This window comes from Mustela nivalis, assembly GCF_964662115.1.
Source record: "Mustela nivalis genome assembly, chromosome: 8".
NCBI lineage: Eukaryota > Metazoa > Chordata > Mammalia > Carnivora > Mustelidae > Mustela > Mustela nivalis.
The window spans coordinates 90108609-90120743 of NC_139027.1; the positions used below are offsets into that span (position 1 = coordinate 90108609).

A 12135-nucleotide genomic window follows, 5' to 3' on the forward strand; every position below is an offset into this window, starting at 1 on the left:
CATCTCTCTTACTTTCTTTTTTTTTTATTTTCAGCATAACAGTATTCATTGTTTTTGTACCACACCCAGTGCTCCATGCAATCCATGCCCTCTATATTACCCACCACCTGGTACCCCGACCTCCCACCTTTTATATACCTGGAGGCACTTGCATGAGGCAGACAAGTTCTCAATAAAGAACTTTAATTTCAATATATTAAAGTATACTATGTTTTCCACAGTGAATATAGAGTTTTTATCAAATCAGAATCAAGTTCTGAAAAAAATACCCATATACAGATAGCTAACAAATACACAGCCCAGTACCTCTAAAGGTTAGTACTTCTACATATTTCAAAAGGCATCAAGTTTTTGCTGCTTTCCCCTGATCCAAGCATGCACATTTGTGTGTATGTAAGTAAACACCCAAAGACAACTGAATTAGTAGTCCACATTCACCACATGGATTAATGCCTGTTGTGATCTCTTTCCCTCCCAAATTGTTTCTGATTATTCACTTTAACTAATTTTGCCTGCTTTCCAATAATAGGGAGAAGAAAATTTGCTTCCCCACCCCAGCACCAATCAAAGGGATACTTATGTCCTGTGAACCTTCATTTTTCATAGGGGAAAACAAACAAACAAACAAACAAACAAAAACCCAAAAACCCTGAGCAGTGAAACTAGAAATTCCCTCATGTTTCCTTCCTTTCTGGAGCTTACTGCCCTTAGGTTGCACAGTTGCCCAAATATTGGCCCCTCCATAAGAAGCTGTAAGTAGCACGTAGTGGGTGAAAGATCCAGGATATAAGGAAGGGCTACTCTGGGCAGTTGCATGGCCTGGGATGGTCTGCCTCACCACTGGGCAAGGTCTGGGGTCTGGGGTCACCATACCTCAACACCGTTAAGAGAAGACTTCAACAAGAATGTTTATTTCAACATCTTTGCATGAGAAAATAAACACTGCCTTCAATAAACAGTTTCAATTAAAAATTAAAATTTTAAAACTTAATTTTAAATATAATTATACCAAGAAGAATCATGACACATGTTGAATTATTTTAGGAGCCACAGTCTTCCTGAGGGTCAAATAAATAATTTGTACAAATAGGTAAAATCATTTATTAGGAAACTTTAAACCTCTTACCATAAAGTTACCATTAAATATAAGAATAAAGTGACTATTTTGCTTAAAAATAAACAAAGGTCACTTTGAAAGAGAATGGCAGCTTCCCTGTGGACATCCTCTATACCCAGCCCAATCAGTACTTACCAAGTACAAGTTTGTAGATTTTGCTCACATGGTAAATGATGGAAATAAATGAGGAAGACAATATTTTCAAAACAGTGTAAAAGGAACTTTAAAACAAGTACCTTGATTCTCCTTATTCTTCCACTCTAATTTGTAGCCTTTGGATAATATGTGGGAAAGAACATATATACATTTAAATTTTAACTTAAATGTCTACTGAAATAAAATGCTATCTTATTAAAATTCCTATCCAAAATTTAAAAAAAGTCATGGTGACAAATAATGGTGACAATCATGTAATGTAATCCTATCTTAAAACTCAAATTATGCTAAGAATGAATATTTCAAAACTAAATGGTTCACTTTGTTAAAAATATTCTTACTGAGTATTAAAAAAATCACCCAATGGTATCATGTTTTTAAACTCATTCTACTCATCATGCCTGTATTTTATCCTACCAGTTCTCTCTAATGACTTAGCATTCTTTCTTGTCTGCTCTCCTCTCTCATTTCCTTTCACCAGCACCAAAAACACAAAGACTCCAAAGTCCTGAGAGCAGACTGGAGTATCCCTTTGCCTTCTAGAAGCTGTGCATTTTGACCCTACTGGTCCATTCCACCTGCCCAATAGGCAAGATTGCCCAATAGGACAGTGCAGTCAGGAAGGGAGGCAAGGACAGAATCTTGAGGGATAGCAGAGAGAAAGAATCACCTTAAGAAAACTGGCAAGAATTCCTATCTTACATTGAGGTCTTCCATCCATTTGAGTTTAATATTTTGTTCTAATAACACAACTCTGGGTGGGCTCCAAGATGGCTCCTCAGTGGGGACACATCACCAGGAAGACCACACCATGATTAGAATTTAGAATCTTCGGCACCCCCACCCCAACCCCTACATTCCCCCAGAGAGGGGAGGGGGCTAAAAGCAGAGCACATCTATGTAAGGAAGCCTCCATAAAAATCCTCATAGCAGAGACGCCTGGGTGGCTCAGTTGGTTAAGCAGCTGCCTTCGGCTCAGGTCATGATCCCAGCATCCTGGGATCTAGTCCCACTTCGGGCTCCTTGCTCAGCAGGGAGCCTGCTTCTCCCTCTGCCTCTGCCTGCCATTCTGTCTGCCTGTGCTCGCTCTCTCCCCCTCTCTCTCTTTGATAAATAAATAAAATCTTTAAAAAAAATCCTCATAGCAGGGGTTTCAGGAAACTTCCAGGTAAGTAAACATATCCAGGTACCAGGAGGGGGATAAAACCCAGCTCCACAGGAATAGACATTCCTGTGCTTGGGACCCTCCAAGACTGTGCCCTTTGTGTCTCTGCATCTGACTGTTCATCTGTATCCTTTATCATATCTTTCATAAATTGCAAATGAAAACAAATGTTTCCCAGAGTTCTGCGAGCCACTCAGTTGAACCGGAGGAGGAGTTGAAGGAACCTCTGATTTGTAGCCAAGTTGTAGAGAAGTTGTGGGTAACCTGGGCCCCTCCTACTTATGACTGGCACCTGAATGTGATGGAACAGTCTCACGGGACTGAGCCCTTAACCTGTGGGATCAGATGCCATATCAAGGCAGACAGTGTCAAAGCTGAGTAAAACTACAGGACACCCAGCTGGTGTTGCAGAGTTGCCTGGTGAGGGAAAAATCCACGGCCTCAGCCACAGTGTTAGAAGTGAAGTGTTCTGTGTGAATATGGTAATATGAAAGCAGATGGGAGAACTGAAATGTTTGCTTGACATACACTCTCACACAAAATATTATGTATGCCAGGTCTTTGCTGATGTGATATAGCACATATTCAAGTTCTAGTGAAATATCATAAAGAGTCAACTCAAAAAACAAACAAACAAACAAGCAAACATACAAAATATGGATGAGCTGGGAGAAAATAAGCAATGTTTCCTCTTTCCTATCAAGAGAAAGACCATTCCTGAATTATCCAAGATTTTGATTTTACCTGAATAACCATACAGTTCAATAGTACTTGAAGGAAAAAGCATGTTTGGTCCTCAGCGATCCTTTCCCCTGATATGGCCGGCAAGAGTGGAGTGATTCTTGTGGATATATCTTTGCTCCAGAGTGGGGGAAAAAAAGGAGTTCTTTCACCAACGTTCAAAGGGTTTTTAAAAAATGGCCTTCATTAAAATACATCGGCCCCTCCTTTGGAACCTGCTCACGCGACACTCCAGGCCAGCGAGCATCAAGGGGTTGGAAATACGGTACAAAGTCCCATGAAGCCACCTCTCCCTCTAAACTATTCTTCTCTCTGCCAAATTCTGCTTCGGTCAGCCTAAGGATCAAATACCTGTCTTTGGGCAATAAAGTGATGTGCATTAATCAATCATTGGCCCTAACTGGCAAGTTTCTTAAAAACTCATGGGACACAGATGGTTGCCATGACTTTCCCAGGAAGCAGCTACTGTCTTTCCATGAATGCGGCATGAAAATACAGGGCTGGGTGAGCAGATGAATGTCCACTCGTGAAACAATCATGCTGAGGACAATAAACAGTAGTTTTGGATGGCAGATTTAAATTTCATTCACAGCCAAGAAAACACTCCAGATACATGATGTGTCTCCACTTCCTGCTGTTTCCAACATCTGAGTCCTCCCTTCCATTCCTGTTTCCACCACTTCAGTAAATGTCTCCCGTCCTCATTGCATATAAAAAAGGCTCGGATTCTTTCTATTCTAATGTCTGTAAGACATTACTGTGAACAAGAGCAGGGGATAATTCCTCCTCCAAACCCATCTACGAAATAAAGGGTTCTATTCAGGATCATGACAAGCTGAGGAATCCCTCAAGAGAACTTCCAGAGTCATTTCAACCTGTAAGGCTGGCTAAAATGTTCCTCACCATCCGCCACACCAGGGCTAGGACTGATGAGTGTCTCCACCATGCAGGTCCCTCTGGATGACATGATCGCTGGGAAACCAGGCACGAGGCAAGCAAAAATCAGCACCTGCTCTTCTGCAAAGTTTGTCTGAAGTGCTTGAAGCCACAGAAGAAACAGATTGACTCCTTCAGATCTTACCTAAAAACAAAATTAAAGGTGACAAAATTAAACACATGTTTATGCAGAGATGCACTGCAATGCAGATTCAGTTCTGAGAAAGAAAAACTAGAAGTTAAAGGTACCGTTAAACTCCTGCACCAAGTTCTTAGTGACAAGAAATCAGGCGTGCTGCAAGAAGCCCAAGGGTGAAGAGTTGGGGTCTGGAGCCACAGTGCCTGGTTCCAATGCAGGCTCTGCTTTTTGCTTTTTGCTTGCTTAGCTGTGGCCAGTGGAGAACCACCAAACTTCTCCCTTTGCATCAGTCTCTACCTCTGAAAAATAAGGATGATAAAAGAATTTACCACAAAGTGTTTGCACAGGGATGTGACTTACAACAGTGCCTGTATCATCAACTGTCATTTAATCACAAAAATAATGCAAAGACAATCGTCCTCCAAATTTACAGTGTGCTTTGAATAGGGTTTTTTCTATAATATGCTTATGTATCATGGAAAGTTCTTGAAAAATCTCAGAGCTAAATAAGACCTTAAAGACCTGGCTCAGTTATTTGACCTTGAAGCACATTCATCAGGCATTTCTACACCAGCCCTCCTTTTTTTTTTTTTTTTTTTTTTTTTTTTTTTTTTTTTTTTTTTTTTTTTTTTTTTTTTTTGCCTGTGCAGGTAGCTACCTTGAGGGCTGCCGCCAAATCATCACTTCCACAAAGAACCATTCAGAAATTTCTGGAACTCATATCATTGCTGGACTTCTGGCATAAGTCCATTGTTCCTGGTGGATGCTTCCAGTAGTAGGAAATGGAACATGCTCAATGAGGGCAGGGGGTTGTGTTTGACTTGCCCACCGCCATATCTCCAGCACCTAGAAAGGTGCCTGAAACACATAGCTGGCATCCAGTAAATGTGTGCAATAAATGAGTGAACTAGACAAAAATAGATATGCACTGGTAGACGTGGCCTGTGGATTACAGCTTCAAAAGCAGGAGAGTATTGAGAGTCCTACATGGTAGGTTGCATGGCACTGAGTTAAAGAAAATGGGTCCTACAATCAGACCAAAGGTTAAACCTCGAAAGTTGTGCAATCTTGGACAAGTCACCTACAAGAACAAAGACCCCTGTCTTCTATTGATAACAGCTGGGAAGAGAGAATCCATTTCAGAACGAAAGGGGACACAGGACGGCTGTGTACGACACTTATATTGTGGTCAAGATGGCAGTGTAAATTCACTTCATGGGGTCCCACACCATCATCCCCACTACCATTTAAAATACATGGTAATAAGAGATGAAATATATATATATTTTTTCAGTGTAACAGTATTCGTTGTTTTTGCACCACACCCAGTGCTCCATGCAATCCGTGCCCTCTCTAATACCCACCACCTGGTTCCCCCAACCTCCCACCCCCTACCCCTTCAAAACCCTCAGATTATTTTTCAGAGTCCATAGTCTGTCATGGTTCACCTCCCCTTCCAGTTTCCCTCAACTCCCTTCTCTCCATCTCCCCTTGTCCACCATGCTATTTGTAATGCTCCACAAATAAGTGAAACCATATGATAATTGACTCTCTCTGCTTGACTTTTTTCACTCAGCATAATCTCTTCCTGGAAGAGATTATATATATATTTTTAAAAGATTTATTTAATTATTTATTTGACAGAGAGAGATCACAAGTAGGCAGAGAGGCAGAGAGAGAGAGAGAGAGAGAGAGAGAGAGAGGAGGAGGAGGAAGAGGGCTCCCTGATGATGCAGGACTCAATCCCAGGACCCTGAGATCATAACCTGAGCTGAAGAGACAGGCTTAACCCACCCACTTAGCCACCCAGGTGCCCCTAGGTTAAACACATATATTTTTTAAAGATTTTATTTTTTTATTTGGCAGACAGAGATCACAAATAGGCAGAGAGGCAGGCAGAGAGAGAGGAAGGGAAGCAGGCTCCCTGCTGAACAGAGAGCCTGATGTGGGGCTCAATCCCAGGACCCTGGGATCATGCCTTCAAGCCGAGCCGAAGGCAGAGGCTTTAACCCACTGAGCTACCCAGGCACCCCTAGATTAAATATATATTTTTTTTAAGAGAAGAGAAAAGTTAGCAAGTGAACCTCGGTAAAAAACAAAACAAAACAAACAAAACCCAAAACTGACAAACATCTCCATGAAGCAGCAACCGCAGAAATTCTCAGTGATGCACAGATGTGTAGCGACAGGAAAAGATGTCTGGAGGCTGACTTCAAGGAGGACAAGTCGCTCCCACTGGAGATAAAGGCAGACAGAAAGGCCTGCTCGCTTGCTGCCTGAAGCCACAACTTCAACTGGGCTGCGGACTTGATTGCACACCACTTGCTTCACCAGAACACTGTGAGGTTTCCAGTAGCTCATTACATCTAAACACTACTGCCTCCTTTAACAAGGTTTCCCTTCCGGATTGCCCCTGACTTACAGGGATAGGCAGTAGGTGTCCCTCCACGTGCTCCTTCCAAATTCTCTCCTCTCTCTGCTTTCTTCTGATCCACTTTTTATTTATGGGCTAGCTTTACAGGATATCCCTTCTGTGATTAAACAGGTCTTAATAATTCTACCTTTTGTAAAGGAAGCCTTCCCCAATTATTTAGATGTTGATAAATATTTACCTCTGAATCTCCATAAATCATCACTTTATATGGCACCAACATGTAGAAAATAAGAATGAAGTTACCCAATTTTCAGAATGAACCATACAAATGACAACCTACCATCTAAAGCCAGAGACAGAAAGAGAACATCTGCATAAACTAAAGTAATGCGGGTTCCTTATTCATTCATATTTATTATGCAAAATGGAAGTTTTAGGAAGATTAGAATAATGCATACTTGTTCTATTATATAGGCAACTAATCCTCTGTAGATGGTAATGTATCCATAACTCCATCTCCAATCTAGAATTTCTGAACACGAGGAGAGGGTATTAAAATCTCCTCTGTGGGAGGCAGAGCATTACAGTGTCTGGCTCTGGCCTTCCTGCTGCAGGATGAGACTTGCAATTAGTGATGGCAAATGGAATTCACAAAACATTTCTGGGCTTTAGAAGACATCGGAAAACTAGCAAAGGACTTAGAAAATGGTAGGAAAGGAAGCAGGAAGAGGGAGGTGGCAGAAACAAGTGAGCCAAAACCTGATCTGTAAGCAACAAGCTCAAGAGAAACAAATCAGGGTGCCAGAGAACAAATGCCATTTTCACTGCAGGATCTCTACAGGCCTGTGCCCTCCAGACCCCGTTCCCACCACACGGTAAGTTGGGGGAACTGAACCTGAGATTTTCTTAATAAACCAGGACCCTCAAATGGAACCAAAGTGATCCCAACCAAGAACACTCCCAGTCTCCTGGCAAAGGAAAGACAAACCCTCCAGGAAAACACAGACAGACAAACAAACAAACAAACAAAAAAAAAACACCAAAAAACAGAATTAAAAGAGATTACATCTATGTTCCAATAAATCTGGTCTCAAAATCCCTTCACAGAGCATGCAAGAAATGAGGCCACTGTGAGAGACAGAAGACTGAGGGAAAATGAAGACCTTAGACACTGGAATGATCAGATACAGAATAGAAAATATTACATGTTAATTGTTTAAGAACACAAAAGAGGTTTAAAAATGAAGAAGGATCAAGAGCCTATCAAAAGCAACAGGCCAAGTGTGAACATGGAACTGAAGGAAGTTAAACAGGGACCAAAAATCACTGAGACGTAAAACACAACAGAAAACACACCAGAATAGTGGGGCAGTCGATGAGCCCCGAATGAAGGACTTCACAACACTGCACCAAGAAGTGAAGACATTCCCCAGAATGCAACACAAGGAGGCAGGAGAAGAGGATGAACGCCAGCTTGAGAGACACGAACAACAGACGGGAGGTTTAAATAAGAATCCTGGGATGTACAGCAGAAGGACAGAGTCAAAATTTCAGAAGAAAACAGCTGAGGATATTACAGAAATGATAAATCCAGAAATACAGGAAATGCACAGATACCAAGCAAGATGAGAAATCTTCAATTAAACATTTTGTGGTAAAGCTATAGAACACCAAAAACTAAGAAAAGGTTTTAAGGAAAAGGCATTTAAAGGAATGAACAGGGTGGAAACAGGGTTTAAAGCTGCTACAGTGGTAAGGAGATGCTAGTAAAATGGTACCTGTAAAGGGTGACAGGAGTATTTTTACTGCCACTACTGCTAATACTGTGTCTAATGCACATAACAACTGAAGACTGCGAAGGTTAAACTGGAGCAGAAAAAAAATTAAACGAATTATGACCCTCAAAAGAAGGATCATGTCGGGGAGCCTGGGTGGCTCAGTGGGTTAAGCCTCTGCCCTCAGCTCAGGTCATGATCCCAGGGTCCTGGGATCGAGCCCCGCATCGGGCTTTCTGCTCTGCAGGGAGCCTGCCTCTCTGCCTACTTGTGATCTCTGTCTGTCAAATAAATAAATAAAATCTTTTTTAAAAAAAAAGAAGGATCATGCCAATGAATTTCACAACTCTGGTGATCACTTTAAAAGCATCTCTTCTTTTTATCATAGCATTTGCATCATGTCCAGGATGAGATATTACAGCACACATGATAAAATATTTTAAAACAATAGTCCATTTTGCTCAAACTCCATGTTGAAAGCAAACGACTCTGTCAAACACTTTGAAGAAGGTAAAAGTAGTGGAACCATGTTTTGTCAAGAAAGCCCAGGGAGAAAAGCAGGTAGTAAAACCAAGTAGCAGTATCGAGGAAGGGCAGCCTCAGGAAGAAAATGAACACCGTTTTCTTCTGCTTTGTTCTCTTTTTTGTTTTCTTGTTGTCGGTATCTTTTTTTTTTTTTTTTTTGGTCTTTCCCAGAAATCACTTCATATATATACATTTATCTGTTCAACTTCAGTGAAAGTTGGGAGGAAAAGGTGCCAGAACTTTTGAATGGTTGTCTTCAGCTGAGTGCTTATTTTCTTCCTTCAGTTTCTCTGGGGTTTCCCACTATTCTTCAATAAACATGTGTTGCTTTCTGGCAGGGTAAAGCCAAATGCATTTTTAAAAGAAGTAATGGCAGGTCATCCGTCCATCCAGATCAGGAGAGAGCCCATACCAGAAAAGGCAGAGAGGGTAGTAGACTCCCCTCTGTGAGTTCCTGCCCTCTTGGTCTTTCCTCAGCCCTTGCTCTCTGCTATGTCTCTCCAGTCACACCCCAAACCCAGAGAAACAAAAGGACTCTTCAAAACTTAAACCCTGTGAGAAGGGCCACGCAGAGGCAAGGAGAGCCCTGTAAGACTCTGAGCCATGTGGTCTGTATCTGAGACTGCACATCTCCTTGAGCCACGTTCCATTCCCTCCATGCCTAATGTTGGCCTTGTGTTCTACAGAAGCAGTCAGGGCAGCCATACACTCCTCTCTGTGTGCTTTTCTGTATACCTGATCCCATCTCAACCCACAACATCCAGCAGCATGCACCATCTGTCATCTCCCTTCAGTCAACCTGCAAATAGGTAAACACAGCCTGTAAAACCCACCCTTGTCCAAGCTATGTCTGGAGTTATGATCGTCTGTGTCTTTACCATCAAACTTTCTAAAAGGCTATTCTTGTGTGTGACCTCCATGGGCTCACGCCCAGTCACTCGATCTCTCTGTCTGGCTTAGGACTCCACTACTCACCTCCCATTTTCTTTCAGTACTCAGTGACAACCTCCTCGATCTACCCCCACCCTCTAATCAAGGTGCTTTGCAACTTTTCACATCATCGAACATTGCTGACATTTCATTCCTTGAAATCTCTCTTCTCTAGACATCTGTGCAAAAATGCCTTCCTGGCATCAAAGCCACGTCCCTCCCCTTCCATCCACTACTCCTTTATTCTTCCCCTTTATCTGCCCAAGAAAAGAAGGAATTACCCTAAATCCTTAACTGTCACTCTCTCTACAAGGAATATATCCCTTGGCAACAGCATGATTGCATCTCTCTTCCCCCAAGCACCCATTCCTACATTTTGACTGTCCAACCAGAACCTACACCTGCACGTCCAACAGACACCTCAACTCAGATTGCCTAAAGCTGCACTCCTCCTCTTACCTCCTGCACCTGGCTCCCTTCCTGAGTTGCCACGACTGTTGTGGCAGTTGACACATCAGACTCAACATTCTGAAAGCACAGAGGCACCCCTAAGCCTACTGCAGCATTTTTTTTTCCATAGCCGAGATATGGAAGCAGCCCAAGTGTCCAGCAACAGAAGACAAAGTGGTACATACACACAATGGTATATTACTCAGCCATCAAAAAGGATGAGATCCTGATATTTACAACAGTATGGATGTACCTAGAGGGTATTGTGCTAAGCAAAATAAGTCAGACAGAGAAAAACAAATACTGTATCTCCAGGGATGAATCCTTTAAAAATGCCCTACATATTCAAGTTTTAATGCAGGACCAGAAGCAACAGTTTTAGCATATATCACCACGATATAAAATAAAATCTTTAAGATAAAAAGGAAATAATAGGACAACAGCAATTAGGGTAAAAAGACTTAACAACTGTCTTGCGCAACTTCACCAGCACCACACCAGCTACACGTCTGACCCCCAGACCAGCATAGCAGGTGTGAGGACAGGTCCAAGCAGAGAAAGTGTTACGTGTCACATTTTTTGAAAAATGATAAACAGAAGGGATGCCTGGGTGACTAGGCTGGTTGAGCGGCCAACTCTTGATCTCAGCTCGGATCTTGATCTCACAGTGGTGAGTTTGAGTTCCACACTGGGCTCTGCACTGGGTGTGGAGCCTGCTTTAAACTAAACTAAACTAAACTAAACTAAAATAACACCTCTGTCAAAAGTACGTGAATTTACAACTTACATGTAAGTCAAGTTCTACTTGTTCTAAGACAGCATGAAAACCAAGATGTCGTTATCAAGACAGGAAGCAAGATAAATTGTGTATTCCATGTGCCGTGAGATGACTCCAACTGCATCCAAGTCAGCCATGGCCCTCCACACATCTGCAAGAGAGGGTATATTATCCACATTAGCACAGAGGAAACCAAGGCTCAGAGAGGTTAAAAAAAAAAAAAAAAGAGTCCAAGATCATATCATCATTTAGCAGCATAGCCAGAATGTATAGGAATTACCTCAAAACAGGCCACACTAGTGGAAGAATACCGTAGTGTGGAGTTATGAAAACCCAGGTAGAACGCTGCCTCAGAAAGGCAGATAATCAATAAAAAAAAAAATAAAGAGGCGCCTGGGTGGCTCAGTCGGTTAAGCATCTGCATTGGGCTCAGGTCATAAATAATCCTGGGATCTTGCCCTATGTCAGACTTCCTGCTCAGCAGGGAGTCTGCTTCTCCCTCTGCCTCTGCTCCCCATTTATTCTCATAAACAAACAAATCAATAAAATCTTACCCAAAAAAAAGAAAAAAAGAAAGATTATAAGCTTACAATAAAGATATGAATGATGAGTCAAAGCTTTCAGTGACACACCCACACCTGCCTACAGTTCTCTGGCTAAAACATGGGTGGAATTGATGGGGTTAGAAGAACAGGAAGCACATAGGCCCGGACAGCACAGCCCCAGCAGATGCAGAATCCTGGTGTAGGTTTAGCTAGCTTTCATTGTCCTTTAAAATGCCAAAGCTAAAGAAATCTGGTAGGGTTACTGAAGTCTGATCCTGGGGGATGCCTGGTTGGCTCAGTCTGTTAGGCAGCAGCCTAACATGACTCAGGTCATGATCACAGGGTCCTGGGATCAAGTCCGGCATCAGACCCCTTACCCAACCAGAAGCCTGCCTCTCCCTCTGCCTGTTGCTCCCCCTGCTTGTGCTCTCTCACTGACAAATAAATAATCTTTAAAAAGAAAGTAGAAAGAAAAAAAAAAGAAAAGAAAAATAAAATCTGATC

At 42.1% G+C, this 12135-nt stretch overlaps 1 long non-coding RNA gene across 1 annotated transcript in view; it reads right to left on the reverse strand.

Annotated features, from left to right (window-relative positions):
- Positions 1-3411: 3411 nt before the first annotated feature.
- Positions 3412-12135, reverse strand: part of LOC309871355 — a 30009-nt gene continuing 21285 nt past the window's right edge. The window contains exons 3-5 of the long non-coding RNA XR_014315231.1: positions 11096-11237; positions 4365-4553; positions 3412-4260 (exon numbers count right to left, since the gene is read on the reverse strand). This is a non-coding gene — a long non-coding RNA (uncharacterized lncRNA). The remainder of the gene's footprint in view (positions 4261-4364; positions 4554-11095; positions 11238-12135) is intronic.